General features: G+C 31.9%; 1 pseudogene; it reads right to left on the bottom strand.

The window, feature by feature from the left end:
* Positions 1-2,308: 2,308 nt before the first annotated feature.
* Positions 2,309-16,909, bottom strand: part of LOC126020845 (small ubiquitin-related modifier 2-like) — a 75,904-nt pseudogene continuing 61,303 nt past the window's right edge.

Below are 16,909 nucleotides of genomic sequence, written 5' to 3'. Positions count from 1 at the left end.
ATCTGTCACAAGGACTCTATTAAATATGTCATTTTACTGACAGTTTATGATTGGTCTGGTTATAATGTCTGCTTTAGAGTTCAGGGGTTTGTTGTGAAACTAAAATTCTATTCCCTTCCTATCTATCTCAAGGAAAATTGGAACATTTTGTGAAAATGAGCACATCAAATTTTATAGTTATAAAAATATATATTCACGAACAAAAGCGAAGAGTGTGATTTACTAAGCTTCATAAATTTTCTGTTAGGAACCTTATGTATTGTGTTACATGTACTTGATAGAACATTTTTTCTAATTATGACATTATATTTTAACTACATCATTTGAGAATGTATCTAGAAATAGAGTTGTACATGAGGATGTGTTGATCAGTTTTAAACAAACTTTCCCCACCCCAAGCCAAACACAACCAACCACTTGATATATGTTTTCTTTCTTTGTTGTTTTTAAAAATTATTATAGCCCAGTTCAAGCTTCCATTGCTCTGATATTAAATGGACATATACAAAGAGATGAGCTCAGTCTGCTGTGATGAGAGATGAGAGATGAGTCGACCTCAGTTTACTATTGCTTATAGATATTCTTAAAAGTATACACTTAGAAACCTAGTTTCACAAGTAAACCCAGGAAGCTTAAATTTGAATGAAAACAGACCCTGAGATTCTGCCAATAAAATCGAGTTTGCAAAATAAGTTGGTGTGGGGTAATAGGGAAGGAAGAACCATTAAGTAATCTAGGCACAGGCACTCTGGTAGTAGGGGCAGCATACTTAACACTGCATGCCTATACATTAATATGCTACGACTGTCAGTTATAATACTTGAACTAGGAAAAGGCCTCTAGAGTATAAGGGATGCATTGAGCAGAGAGCAAATACGAATTCCACCGGGTCTCTCAGAATACTGCGTGTCTCTAGGATAACTGAAGCAATTCCAAGCACCACAGATCATACACAGCTGACAGCCTTTGAGTTCTCAAAATAAACTAGGTCTGTTCTGTAGAGGCCTAGAATTTCTGGAAGGGATTCCCAAGTTTTCTCACTATGACTTTTTTTTTCACCTTTTTGTGTTTAATCTTCCTCACAAGTTTGTTTTTTACTATCTGACTATCCATAAAACTTAACCTTCTTACTCTTTTATCATTTCTATTCTTTATGTTTTTTCTTACTTCTTTTAAACAACTTAAGACCCTAGTCTTCCAGTAGGTTATGGCATGTATCATATACATCTGGCATTCCTTGATTGCCCCTAACACCCACTCACTAGCTCATCTTAATGACACTTGAGGTCTACAATTTATAATTATGAAATTGGTTACATAATGAATTACTATTTATTTAGTATTCTATGTATCTTTTTTCTTGGAACATAATTTGCAGTTGGAAACTATACAAAAAGAATGATGTTGAACGCAGCAAGTTCAATATTAATATACGTGAATACAGAATAATATAAGCATCAATAATTACTATAGCATGAACATTCAATTTCTAGAATAGAGCTGTAATTAATGGATAAAATTTGGGGGTTCACACAGAGATGTGTTCAATTGATTACTCCCAACTCTGCATTCAGGGGTCACTCTGTCAGGGCTCAGGGGACCATGTCGGCTATGGGTCATCCAAATTCCATTAGGTGTATATACTAAAATTACATTATCCACTCATTGGAAATCTAAGTTGATTTCACGTGTTACTTACTGTGCTTCATTGAATATTAGGTTTCATTAAGGAATGGTGTGCATATGCCCTTCTATTTTACAATAAGTTCATTTACACAAGACACTTAACTTAAAGTGAAACTAAGATTTTTTTTTCTTTTAGAGTGGTTAATTCCTACTTAAAGGTATATTGCCCTACATGAACTACTACAATTAAAATAGTCATAAAATTGTCCTTGGTTTTATTATGATAAATAAATATCATTTATATTCCTCAATAAAACAAAGTATGCAGTAATTTTATGTTGTTCTTTTTGTTAAGTGTTGAGAGCAAAATAACTTGCTGGCACACAAAGATAAGAGCTGGCTGAGTGTACCACTACTGGAGAAAAGTATTTTCACAGAACTAATATTTCACCCTGTTCTATCTTCTTTTGATGTCAATAGAAACATACCATTGATCATTTATTTGAAATGAAATGCAATCCTTGTGTATATATACCAGTTACTTTATGTACAATAAAAAATAGGGAAGAGAAATTGAAAGAATAGAAAAAATTACACTAGAACAAACTTGCAGTTTTCTAATTACTAGTATCATTTTGTTCAGGAGAAACTAACTTTTGGGGTAAGGTAGCACATTTCTTTTTTAATAGACACCTTCTGTCTGCTCCTGGAACACATCTACTATATACTCATCCTCATTTCCAACTGTGCAGGTGTATCTTTTTTTTATTGGAATCAGAACTGCCTCATTGGCAAACTCTGTCATTCACATTAGTTTCATGTCATTAGTTGACTAAGTGGTGTATGCCTGTTAATCTTATACTGCACCACAGGACCATTCTGGGATGCCACCTTCAAATTAATATGATCATTGTTCTCGGCTTTGATACCTTCCTTGATTTATTTGTTCATTCCCAAAGAGGTACCAGATCCACACAGAAGGAGTGTACAAGTACTACCAAAAACATCAGAAGGAGGAAGTGATGAATGTAAATGTTCTTCTGAATGAATATTTTTATGTCCTATGAGTATGTACCCTGAAGTCAAATTGCTGGATTAAATGGCATCTCTATTTTTATTTTTTTGAGACATCTCCACACTGTTTTTCATTGGAGCTGAACCAGAAAACCTTCTTAGTAGCAGTGGAAAAGAGTTCCTTTTTCACCATGTCCCTACCATTAAGGACTGTCACCTGGTTTGGTTGTATTTGCAACTATGTGTGAATCTATCTGTGTGTATATGTGTGTGTTTGATATGTGCCATTTAATTATGTGGTATGACGTTTAATTGATACACTGATTTGAATTTTCTTGGTAATAGGTGATAATAAGCACTTTTTCATGTGCTTGACCATTTTCCTGTTTTCTTCAGAGAACTGTATGTTCAGGTTCTTTCCAATTTTTTTTACAGGGTTTTAGTTTTTTATTGTTGACTTGTGTGACAATGCAAGTTCTTTATATATATATATATATATATATATATATATATATATTTCTGAATGATTTCTGAATGAAAATATTCTCTCCAATTCATTTGGGTATCTTATGTCTTAGTTATAGTCTGTGTTTATTTGCTAGGCAGAAACTCCTTAATTTTATATAGTTCTATTTTAAATTTTTGCTTCTATTGTCTTTGTCAGTGGAATAATATTATTAACATTTTGGAGTCCATGTCTTGGTACAGCATGCAAATATATTTTTTCAATGTACATTATAGATCCAGTTATGTTCTCAAGGTTGTTGATCCACTTTGAATTGAATTTTGTGTAGGTATAATATGTAAAACCAGCTTCATTTTTTTACATGTGTTTATACACTTTACTCAGTTTCATCACTTTGATTCATGTACCCAGCTCTCTTCTTTTGTCAAAAATTAGTTGACCATAAATCCAGAAATTTGATTTTGTGTACGATTCTAACATGGTGAGTTATAACTTAAAAACTATAAATCAGATTAAAATAAAGGTATTATTAGGAAATGAAAAAGAAATCACATCCTCAGTTTTTGGAAAATAAATAATGTCAACATGACTATCTTATAGAAATTATTATGAATTAATGCAATATTCACCTCAATTCAAATAAAATTCTTCAAGAACTTCATTAATAATTAAGTTTATATAAAATAATAAAAGACCCTGAATATCCAAAGCTATACTCAGAAATATAGTGTGATATTTCTAATTACCTAACCTTCAATTATAATGTAAAAATGTAATAAACAAAACAGCATGATATGGGCTGAGTAGATTCTCTGACCAATTTTATTACATAAAATATTGTGTTTTTATAGTACAGACACTCAATTATTTAAGATAAGTCCAATAATTTAAATTCTACTTTTGCAAAAATATTTATGTTCTAAATTATATTAAATGAGTGGATACCTAGGACTAGAATGATTTTAATGTTATTTGTTATTGATAATTAATATATTGTTTATCTTTTTACATTAAAATTATACTTTTACATTTTTATAAAAATAGAACAATTCTGAAATGATATGGAATTATGATATACCCAAATAGTCATAGTGATATTTTTGGGGGACTATATACTCAGAAGTTTCTAAGACACAGCCTTAACTTTGAGCTCAGGGATCATGCCTGATGGGAGTAAAAAGTACTATATGTGGGGCAAGGGCTCAATCTCAGGTTTACAACATAAAATGAAAGCATCCTACCCATTATATTATCTCTCCAACCCCCCAATCAATTTTAAGAAAACACTTTTTGTTTTTTATATTTACATTGTAATAGTAATACAATAATAAATATTATGGGCATAATAAGAGATACATAAGTCAATGGAATAAATAGGACCAAATGAAAAATCATATATATTCAATAAACTTATGACAAAGAATAAAAGCAGACATAATGGAGAACAAATAATTTCTTCAGTAGATATTGTTTGGAAATAGATAATCATAGACAAAGTGAAAACAAACCAATATTTTTTTTAGTTTTTGGATTACACCCACTAAAGCTCAGGGCTTATTTCTGGCTCTGTTTTCAGGAATTACACCTGTTAGTACGCAGGGGTTACCACAGGTGATGCTGAGGTTTGGATCCTAAGGTCAGGCACATGCACGGCAAGAATTGTAATCTCTGTAGTATTTCTTAGCCCCCAAATTACATCTTATATAGTATACATAAATTACTGCAAATAGATGAAACATTTGTATGTTTCATATTCTACCCTTCTATTACTTGTAATCACAAGGTGTGTGGAATATAATATAAGAAATTATGATATTAGTCTGGAAAATTATTTTTAATTTGACAAATTTAATGAAGACAAAAAATACAAATACATGAATCTAAAAACTTCTGCATAGAAAATTAATGATCCATCAGCAAAATAATAGATTACCTGAAAGTAGGAGAGATATTTACAAATGCAGAAAACTTTATATTAAGTACATATAATTAAATTTATATGAGATAATCACAACTATCTACTTAAAAACATTTGTTTCTCTTGCCTACATAAGCTAAGACTTAGCTGGAGCAATAATACTAAGATTTCATCCTATATAATTATGTATCATGGATCTATTCATATAATCACCAAATACATTTTAAAGATTAAAAAGTTTATAAATAATAAATTTTGTAAAGGAATCATATGCTATTTAATCATTTAAAAAAATCTTTGATTTCTTGAACTGAATGTTCTTGAGACTTCAGATCCACCAGCTGAATTGCTTTTCTGTACTTTCCCATACTTTCCATGGGTAAAACTAGTTATCATAGCTAGCCTACTTTTCTGAATCTGAGCTTTTCATTTCATAACTGCTGCTTTTGATAAAAGACAAACTCATCTGGGAAATATAAATGCAGTTTCTGGAGAGAGTTGAATCCTTGGAGAATGATCGCCTGATGGGCCAAATTCTGTCATCAGAAACTCTCAGCCAATTCAAGCTGAAATATGTGCTTAAAAGTGTGGGAAGATGTGGACAGATTTTACTCTTTGTTTAAGTTGGCAATCTTTGTATTAATTGCTCATTGCATTGTTTTATAACAATGACATCTTATTACAGGATTAACATGACTCAATTTTAAAAGAAAAACCTGCTGCTATTAAGACTTGGGAAGAAGAGAATAAATAGACTATTATAATTTTCTTGTCCATTTTAAAGCCAAGAAATAAATGTAATATTCTCTTGTTCAGCATAATTAAAAAAAAATGAAGTGTGCAGAATTACATTCACTTGCCAGTGCAATGGAAGTACAAATGCTGTAATGTCAGCTGCATTTTCTCCTTGGTTTACCAAAATCTTTTGTCTCTGTTTATCTCTTTAATAGCAAACATATTCTTGAATTTACTTCCTGCTAAGCTCTTCATTCTAATTCCTTTCTTAACTCTGTTGCCAAACACAGTCATGTGTTCCCCATAGAGAAAGTAGTACTGTGAGAGAAAAAGATTCTAATCCATGTTGCAACAGTAATGAATCTTGAAGCCATTATACTCTATGAAGTAAGACAAAAAGAAAACATATTGCATATTCACACAAATATATGGTATCTGATAAAAGAAAAGTTTATCATCAATTCAAGGAAACAGAATAGCTGTTTCTATTCCATTCTATTGTGAAGAATAATTACCTTGGCTTGAGATGGGGTTGGTAAACTGAGCCAGAAATTATGAAGACTAAGCTTCAGTTTTATATGACAAAAATACTTTGGAAGAGGAGAGTGATGATGGATACAGAACCAAGTAAATGTACTGATTACCATTAAAAGGCTACTTACAAAAGATAAAATAGTAACACTTCTTATATTATACAGGTTATTTAGAGAAATACAATTACAGAAGAAAAATAAGGTATGAAAGAAGAAAACCCATCTGAAACATTTTATTTCTAAAATTTAGAGAAACTTTTCTCTTTCTTTACAATGAAATTTAATTCAGCTAAATGGAATTTTCTGTAGTGTACTATATGCCAAATTTAATACAAAAGCCTAAAATGGATTTTAGTCATTTAGTCATTTAGTCATTTTTGTCATTGTTTTGTTTGTTTATTTGGGGGCCTGTGGTGTCCAGGGCTTATGCCTGGCTCTGCACTCAGGGATCATCCCTAACATGTTTGGGGGACTATATGGGTTTCCTGCGAATGAACCTGTCTCAGCTATCTGTAAGAAACCACCCTACTGGCTGCTCCATCCCTACTGCCTCTGGAATATTTTGTGTATATCCAAGTCCTAGTCATTTCAAAAGTATATATTATTGAGTACAAGGGTGTATCAGTGGTGAAGCATCTACCAGGCAAGAATTGAACCATGAATTTGATCTTTAGAAACTCCCTACTAACCTTCTACCTTCTCTCCAAAGCACTTGCTTTGTGGGGTAACTGATACAGCTATAATGGGTCGTCACTAGTACTCAGATAGCATCTGTGTGGGCACAGAAACCAATGATAAAACTCCCTGTCATTGCAATCACAACAATAAAAAAGGAAATAGAAGAGTCAACATATTTTTAAAATTGAGTATCTGAAACATTTAATAGCATAGAAACAAAATAAATTTTGTGAGTATCCACATTTTCTAAGTTCTGGCTTTAATGAGAAGCTATTTATGATAAACTTGGAGAATCTAGTGTGAATATACATGACTTCCATTTGTGTGGTTGACACTGTAAGAACAGAAATATCTCTATAAAACTTCTTGAATAATTTCCAAGCAATTAAAATCTCTTGATTCCCTAAAAGGGCTGTAACAGCTCTCCTCAAAACCATTGAAATGTCACAGTTCAGAGTGAAAATGTATGTTGTGTCCTTAGAGAGGATGATAAGGTGTCTCTTTAGTGTTGGGATTATTTAGGTTACAGCATCCATTGAGTGCAACATGCCATTAGAGCTTGTTCATTAAGACTAGGTTTCCTCATCAATGATTTAGATTTCCAGACTGATGATATGTATACATTATGAATTGAATGCAAGTGGTGTCTAAGTGTATATCCAATTAGCCATAAGCCCAGGGAGTAATGTTTTGAAGACTAGCACAATTAAAGGATTGGTAATACCTATACATACTAAGGTGAGTAAACTTTAGGAATCTTAAAATAATTGACTATTTTGACAAAAGCAATTACATTTGTGTTCTATTTGGCCATCTATACTTTGATAATAATAAAAACATTGCTAATATTTTTGCACTTAAAGGTGGGTACACTTTAGGAATCTTAAATTATTTGATTACTATTAACAAAAGTCATTATATTTGCCCACTATTTTGCATCAATACTTTGAGAATTATGTTATCTATATTTTTATAAAAATTTACATTTTGGAGCTGAGTAATAACACAGAGGTAGAGAATTGGCTTTGCACACTGTTCACCCAGGACAGATCTAGGTTTGTTCCCTGGCATGTCATATGGTCCCCCTAGCCTGCCAGGAGAGATTTCTGAGCACAGAGCCAGGAGTAACCCCTGAGCACCGCCATGTGTGACACCAAAATAAACAAAAATAATAAATTAAATACATTTATATTTTATAAACCCAAGGCTATACTTTTTATAAATCCTTCAGAAAATAAAAACAAGATAAGTATCACTATTAATAAATTATATATATATATATATATATATATATATATATATATATATATATACACTACAGAGACTGGTACACATCACAAAGAATAAGAACAAACTGTGGTAGCAGGGATGTGGGAAGAAAGGAACTGTCTTTGATTGCTGGTGGGAATGTCTCTAATCCAGCCTTTATGCAAAACAATATGGAGATTCCTCAAAAAAACTGGAAATTGGGCTCCCATATGATCCAGCTATAGTACTCCTAGGAATATACCTTAGGAACACAATACAGAAAAGCCTTCTGCATATCTATATTCATTGAAGCACTATTTACAATAACCAGACTCTGGAAACAACCCATATGCCCAACAAAAGATGAGTGGCTTTAAACAGTGGTACATATACACAATGGGATACTATACAGTGTCAATAAAAATGAAGCCATGAAATTTTCCTATACATGGATATGGAAACTATTCTACTGAGTGAAATAATTCGGAGGGAGAGAGAGACACACAAAATAGTCTCACTCATCTATGAGATTTAAAAAAGAAAGACATTATTGTGATAATACACAGAGATAATAAAGATGAGGGCTAGAAGGACTGGTCTAGAGTATGAAGCTTACCACAAAAAGTTGTGAGTGTAGTTAGAGAAATAACTACACTAACAACTGTCATGACAATGTTAATGAATGAGAGAAATAGAATGCCTGTTGTGCATACAGGCAGGGGTGGGGAAAGAGAGGTGGGAATGTTGCACTGGTGAAGGAGGGTGTCCCTTTTTATAACTGAATCCCAACTACAAACATTTTGTAATCATGATGCTTAAATAAAGATATTAATTAAAAACAAAATAATGAAGTAAAAGTGAAACAATATCTGGATAAGAGAAGCTGAAATAAATTTATTTAATAGAAAATTTCATGTAAAGTATTTAGGAAATATAAAAATTTTACTGGAGCAAAATATTTATCATTAAAAATTTTATAGATTTGTATTTGATTTTTAAATTGCTTCAAACATAACTTATCCTATATTTTAATTTAATTTATTTTTAATTTAATTTTATTTGTATTAATGTGATCACTATGATATAAATATGACAACTAAATATCAGTAATTTGGTAAAGAAAATTTACACCGTCTTCAGTCTCATAAATGTGCCTAAGACATTTCACTAGTATCTTTGTTGTATTTTACTTTTCTGTTTTATCATAGTACCAATATCTACAGTTTTAAAGTATTTATTAAATAAACTAATGTGTTGTGTTATTTTAATATTTAAGTTTCAATCATTAGAGAATCAATTGTGTTTTGCAAAACTTTCTTTTCAGAGTGACACCATGAAAGACATAATTCATTTTAATGGAATAATCCCAGGCTTTGGAAAGTGGACACATGACTGGAAAAGCATCCCTAGGAACCTCAAGAATTCTTTAATTCAGTAATGTAGTGCAACATCTTGCTCTTGACAAGTTTTATCTCATGCGCTGTTTCATAAGTAAAATCAACACGAATAAATCCAGGTATAGAATAAATATATTTGTGTGTATATAACATTTATATTAAGAAATATTAAAGATATAAATTCATAGATTGAGAGATTTCATAGAAAAATACATTTTCAGGTTTTATCTAAAATTATAATGAATACTATTATCCTAAACTTCTATTTTTTGTCACTGCAGAAAGTTTCCTATAGTATTTTATGGATTTCTACAATGTTAAGCACACTCATTTTTCTTCAGTATTTTACAGTTTTTTTTCAAACTAGGATCATGTTTCAATAAAATATAAAATCTTTCAGAAAAAAATTTAGAGGGATAAATTTTAGAGGAATACATTTTTATAATAGTATTGTATACATCTAAATATTAACATTTAAAACTGCTCTGGGTTATATTAAGAATACAATTAAAACAAGACCACACCAAATATATAATATAATAGGTTTTATTATCATCTAGAATTGTTTGTAAATTGTAGTCTATCTTACATACTTTTGTAGTATTTATATACCATAATATGTTAGAACTTCCATTAAAAATGCTGAAGATTAAACAAAATTATTTCTCACAGTCCTAGACATTGTAAATTTCCATATCATACCTAATCACAGGTCAAATCCTTGTGAGATTCCTCTTCCTAGACACAGCCAGTTCCTTTTCCACTGTGATCTCATTTTCTGTGGCAGACACCGAGGAGCCCTTTGGGTTATACTTACAAAGAATCCCAATTCCATCCTTGAAGAATCTAGTTTCATGACTTAAGTTTTTACACAATGCTCTACCACTTACTACCATCATTTTGGACATTGATATTTCAACATATGAAAGGCATCCATTCAAAACATAACATACTTTTATAAAAACAAATTTATTTTTGTTAAAGAGATAATTTACAAAAAGAGTTATTCCAAGAATCAAACTTTCACATGTTTCTAAAATGGATTATTTTACCATGAAAAAAAATTTTTTAAAAGGATAAAATGCATAACTATGCCATTCATCAGTATTATCATTGCTGTTTATACATTTTTTAATACCATTAATCCTTTTAATTTGTACTTTTTTTTGGGGGGGGTTGGGTTTTGGGTTTTTGGGTCACACCCGGCAGCACAGGGATTACTCCCGGCTCTAGATTCAGAAATCGCTCCTAGTAGGCTCGGGGGACCATATGGGGTGCCTTCTGCATGCAAGGCAAAAGCTTTACCTCCATGCTATCTCTCCGGCCCCTATACATTTTCTTTTTAATTAAGAATAAGGGGCTTCCAAATCAGTGCTCAGGGGACCATAGGACATTTTAGTCAACTGGATTCAATAAGAGAAATCAGAGTTGGTACTGTTTGGGTCCTGTTTGTACTGAGGATTATGCACAATTCCTGACCACAGATTAGTTCTAGAAGTGGCCTTGTGTTAATTCATAGGTCATATCTAGCAGTACTCCAGGTCTGCACCTGATTATACTTGGTGGTGGGGCATAGTCTGTAGTTTTGAGGTTCAAATCTCTAATTGCTAGACATTCCTACATTCCTAAACCCTAAAACATTTGTGAGAAAATGTCTCCAAATGATGTAAATGTAATCCAGAAAAACTTGAGCTAACTGTGTAGTTCCAAAGGGCCTCATGCTTAGTAAACTAAAACCTAGATTTTATGCTTTAGTTACCATTTGAAATTGTTGAATAATTGAATAATTTATTAGCAAGATGTCCCCCAAATTTTTCAATGGATTCTCAAATTATACTAGCACAAAATAGAAACTACATTATAATGAATATATAGCTAAATAAAGACTTAGAATGACCTGAGTATTCCAGACTACAGAATGACTTTATATATCAAAATAATGCAATATTGTTTAGGCTTTAAGAAGATCACATTAACAGAGAAAATAAAAATCAATAATTCATCAGAGGAAATTATAATAGTTCAGAGATTATAATAAAGATTAGATCTATTCAATGCCTGTGCAGTTGAAATAATGAAAAGTGAGACATTGTATTTAAGAGAAAATTTAAAGCACTTGGGTCAATAGAAAGAAAGGAAGCAAAAGTAGATTCTTCTTGGGCACATTAAACTGGGTGTAAAAATGCTTCTTTTGAGTCACAAAAGAGGACCCCACCGCTTGTCAACCCATTTGCCTCAATTTCTTTCTATGGGTTTTCTGAAGCAGAGTATTTAGTAGGTAGAATCTGCATTTGAAAAAATTATGTAAAATAAAATAATGCTACTAGAATTGATATCACACAATTAGATTATAGTTTGATTCTTTTTCCTTGAAATTCATATAGTCCTTCTTTCATACATTTATGTTGCATTTTCTTTTATTTGTCCTTTTGAACCATTTTATATAGCTATTATTCAATATATTCAAAATTAAGTTCACAATTTTCTTCTGAAAATTATCTCTTCATGTAAAATCTTTTCAAAAACATTGTCTAAAGAAGTACTAACTTCTTCATTTTGTTTCCCAATACTGGAGTTGTGCCATAGAAACACAACAGAATGTTATACGCTCTACTATAAAACCTTAAATTTTCTGCAGGTTGAATGAAACTGGAGGACATCATGTTAAATGTAATTACTCCAAGGAATATGAACAAATACTGCATAATCTCACTCATTTGTGATTTATAGAGAAACTAAACAAAGAATGAGCAGTACTTAATTACAAAAACTAAAGTGATTTAATGGTTTTTACATTACATATTGAGACACAAAATTCATATTACTATGACAAAATAAAAATAAAATTATATTAGGCTGTGTGGACCAAAATTCATGGTTCCCAAGATTAGAACAGTTCAGGAGATGGGACTCTTGGTTATAAATTTTACTTGGGAAATTTGACAGTCTTTTTCTTTTTTCTTCCTTTGAATTTTAACATTTTTTGCTATTCTAGAAATGAAAATATACAAAATTCATATTTACAAAATTGTATGGTGAGAATGAAGATACTATGAATTTTTATCTTATGAAATATAAAAAATCTATGCCTTCCATTCTTTGTGACGTGATCATTTGCATAATATTGAATGCTTCAAAGTTATTAATTTGAAACACCAATTTCCCTTTCAGAATGTGTTGACAGCTATCAAGTCCCAACAGAATTTAATATGCTTAATTCAAATATATCATTCTTATCAAATGCATAAAAAGTAAAAAAAACATCAGATATTCATTACAATTGTAATTATAACATATTTTTAACTCTAGAGTTATTCTTTTTTTTTTTTCTTTTTGGTTTTTGGGCCACACCCGGCAGTGCTCAGGGGTTACTCCTGGCCGTCTGCTCAGAAATAGCTCCTGGTAGGCACGGGGGACCATATGGGACACCGGGATTTGAACCAACCACCTTTGGTCCTGGATCGGCTGCTTGCAAGGCAAACGCCGCTGTGCTATCTCTCTGGGCCCTAGAGTTATTCATTTTTAATAATCAAAATATTTTAACTTCCACATAAGTAATGCTTAATTCTTTAATTTTCTTACTCACTATTTTATAAGTTCTTAATATTTCTTTGAATCTTCATTTTTGTAAATGTTCTAATCTACCTTGAATACTTTGACTCCCTCTAAGCTGGCATTGAGAAGATGGTAATAGAAGAAAGATGACCCTACGTTACCTCAAAAAAATAAATGAAATATTAAAATATTTTTGAAAGTGAGAGTAGTAATTATATAATGACTATATCAGAAACCTCTTCCCTAAGATGTTGAACATATATAGTTCACCTTCTTACTATACTTAAAACTACTTTTTGCGATGACAATGGGCTATTGAGATCAATTTCTGGGGCCGGAGAGATAGCACAGCAGTAGCTTCTTTGCCTTGCAAGCGTTGACCCAGGACCAAAGGTGGTTGGTTCGAATCCCGGTGTCCCATATGGTCCTCCGTGCCTGCCAGGAGTGATTTTTGAGCAGAGAGCCAGGAGTAACCCCTGAGCATCGCCGATTGTGGCCCAAAAACCAAAAAAAAAAAAAAAATCAATTTCCTCTTATTTTAGACATTTTCTCAGATGTTTGTCTTTCATGAGACCTAAGACTTAGATATTCCTACAAATCAATTATCACCTACAAGAGTAACACAATCAAGAAAAACAGGCTTGTCATAATTTGATTACTTGATGCCAAAGCAAATATCACATTAGATTGTAGTTTTCAACTTTACATAATTAAAAGCTCAATGCCTATTCCATAGTTTCCAAATTAAGGGAAGTCATCACTCAAGATGCATCATTCCTCTGTACTATTTGCAAAAGTCACAAGAAGCATTTTAGGGTGCATTCTTAAAATGTTGTATAATAGAAAATTAATTACTATGATTTCAATTAAAGCATGTGAGGAAGCAAAGACAGAAAATTAGACTACAAAGAAATCTAACTTAAATATAACTACATGAATTTGGTATTTTTAATTAAAAAAGACAGTTTGTGTGTGTGTGTGTGTGTGTGTGTGTGTGTGTGTGTGTGTGTGTGTGTGTGTGCTTATTTGGGTCACACCCAGCAGGCTTATGGGTTACTCCTGGCTCCACGCTTAGAAATCGCTCCTGGCAGACTCAGGGGACCATATGGGATGCCGGGATTCAAACCAATGACCTTCTGCATGAAAAGCAAACGTCTTACCTCCAAGCTATCTCTCCGGCCCCAAAAGACAGTTTTATTTAAGGGTTGAGGGATTAAGTTATCTTTGTTTAAAATATAAATAATGCCTAAACAGTTTTCTTAGATTAAGTAATATGCAATAATAAAGGATATATGAAAATAATGGCAAAAGAGCTTTATTTTGAGAAGCTGGGATTCACCAATTCTGTTTAAATGACATTAATTTCCTTTTTAGGCCAATAGATCCAAGATAAGAGAAGAAAAAATAAAAATTTAATTGAATAAGTTACCAAATTTTAAAGCATATTTTGCAAAATTATACGACAAATGAATGATAAAAAACGGCTCACCTAAAGTGAACAATACAAAGAAAGCAGTAAGGTCTGGAATAAAACTAATAAATAGAAAAAGAAAATTCAAAAGAGCTAAAAGGAGAAGAGATGGACAACAGATTTCTAATACCCAAGTTTAAGATTTAGTAGTCAGAATATCTATGAGTAAAATGTTAATTTTCGTTTAAGTACACAATCTTAATCATGCTTATGTTGAGGTAACATGAGAGTGATATGATGAATTCATGTTATTAAGTAAAATTCAAAATTTGAAAATAGTGCTAGACATATTTTTAGTAAGACTTTTTTTTCAAAAAATCCAGAAAATTATATTCATCCTAAATTAATAAATGTTCTCTACAAATTGAAAAATAAAATAACAATAAGTAGATAGGAAAAATAACAGAGAGAATGGCTCAATGGTATTATCACTTTGAAGTAGTGGCCTTTATCCATGTTAATGGCATTTTGTGCTGCAACGAATAAAGTCTAGGTTTTAAGCAAATTATTTCCATGTGTATGAAGTGACATACATTTGTTGTTTTTATTTGTTTGTTTAGGCAACCTGCATGATAACACCTCTTTATCTGGAATCAGAGTGCTAGTAGAATGATTGGGGTGTTAGCCTTGCATGAGATGTAGTCAGGGCCTGCCAATCAAACATATAGTGTTCCAGCTCTGAGCATAGAGCCCTGAGCATAGAGCCAAGATAAATCCTTCTGGATGTGCCCACCCGCCAAAAAAAAGCAACAACTACCACCAAATATCTCTATTGTCTTAGAGTAGTTGGCTTGAACTGGAAAGAAGTTACTTTTCATGTTTCAGGAGCATATCCAACCCTCTTTTCAATTTTATGAACAATTTGTTTTATCCTGTTCTTTAGAATGCCTTTCTACTTTACAGATATATGTTGGTAGATTTATAAATTGATGAATTAATTGAATTTGTTTTCAAGAAGTAACTTAATGGATTTAACAGTCCTGTAAAGGCATTTTAATGGAATACAGTGATGCTTAGGGGCCTAGGGACGTCTCTGAATTTTATTCATATCAGCAGCACTGGTGTTATAAGAAAGAAAGCCAGGGGCTGGAGCAGTTGGGTAAGAGGTAGGGCATTTGCCTTGCACGCACAAACCAAGGACCGACAGTGGTTTGATCCCCTGGTGTCCCATATGGTCCCCCAAGCCAGGAGCAATTTCTGAATGCATAGCCAGGAGTAACCTCTGAGCATCACCAGGTGTGGCCCCCAAACCAAAACCAAACAAACAAACAAACAAAACAGAAAAGAAGGCCATAGGAATAAAAAAAATCTATTGATACTATCTTTAATATGGATAATAAATTTTTTGAATTGTGGCCACATTCAGTGGTGCTCAGGGGTCCTTCCTGGCTCTCTTCTCAGGAATCACTCCTGGAGGACTCAAGTGACCATATGGGATGCTGGGGACTGAACCTGGGTTGATCATAATACAAATACCCTATCTACTCTATTATTGCTCTGACCCTTGGATCATAATTTTAAGTGCATATTTTTCAATCTATTTGAAAAGTTAGCTCTTTGCTAATTCACAGTCACAAGTAAATAATCTACCTAATATGTTTTTAGCAATATTGTTTGTAACAGATTACCAATTAAATTGTGTCTGTCATAACACTGGAATATCAGAGATGACTAATATCTTCCATACTATAGTGGTAACGTTCTCAATTTTTAGTTACATAGATGAAATATTATAGGCTATATTTCTAGGTTATTCCCCCTCCAGATTGATTCTAGAATAACAATAATCTATGTTTTTCAGAGGTTTTAACATATATAAGAGTTTTATCATCAAAGGCCAAAATTCTAGGCCACTGTGAAACTTTTTTTTAGAACAACTCAACAAAATAAAATTCCTGTTCATTGTTGGACAACATGTTTCACATATACATCAAACAGGCCAAAATGATAAACAGCAACTTCTCATTTTGAAAACTAGACTATTTTAAGGAACCAGGAGGCAAAATATTTATCTTAATAAATAAAAGTAAACATAAAATAAAAACATAAGAAGTAAACAATTAGATTAATTATAACACATGGTTCAAAACAAAAGTTCTTAGAAATTGGGGAATTTTAATATAATTAAACTAAGCAGCCTATTGGGATAAGACTTAAGATTTTCTAATAGATTTAAGACAAATAAGCAAGCAAAATGATAGCTACAATAAAGACAGACTTTTTTTAAAGTTTAAATAAAGGTTTTTCAATGCCTGTTTTAATACTTTT

This window comes from Suncus etruscus, chromosome 10 (genome assembly GCF_024139225.1).
Source record: "Suncus etruscus isolate mSunEtr1 chromosome 10, mSunEtr1.pri.cur, whole genome shotgun sequence".
Taxonomy (NCBI): domain Eukaryota; kingdom Metazoa; phylum Chordata; class Mammalia; order Eulipotyphla; family Soricidae; genus Suncus; species Suncus etruscus.
This window is presented reverse-complemented; position numbering and strand designations above follow the sequence as displayed.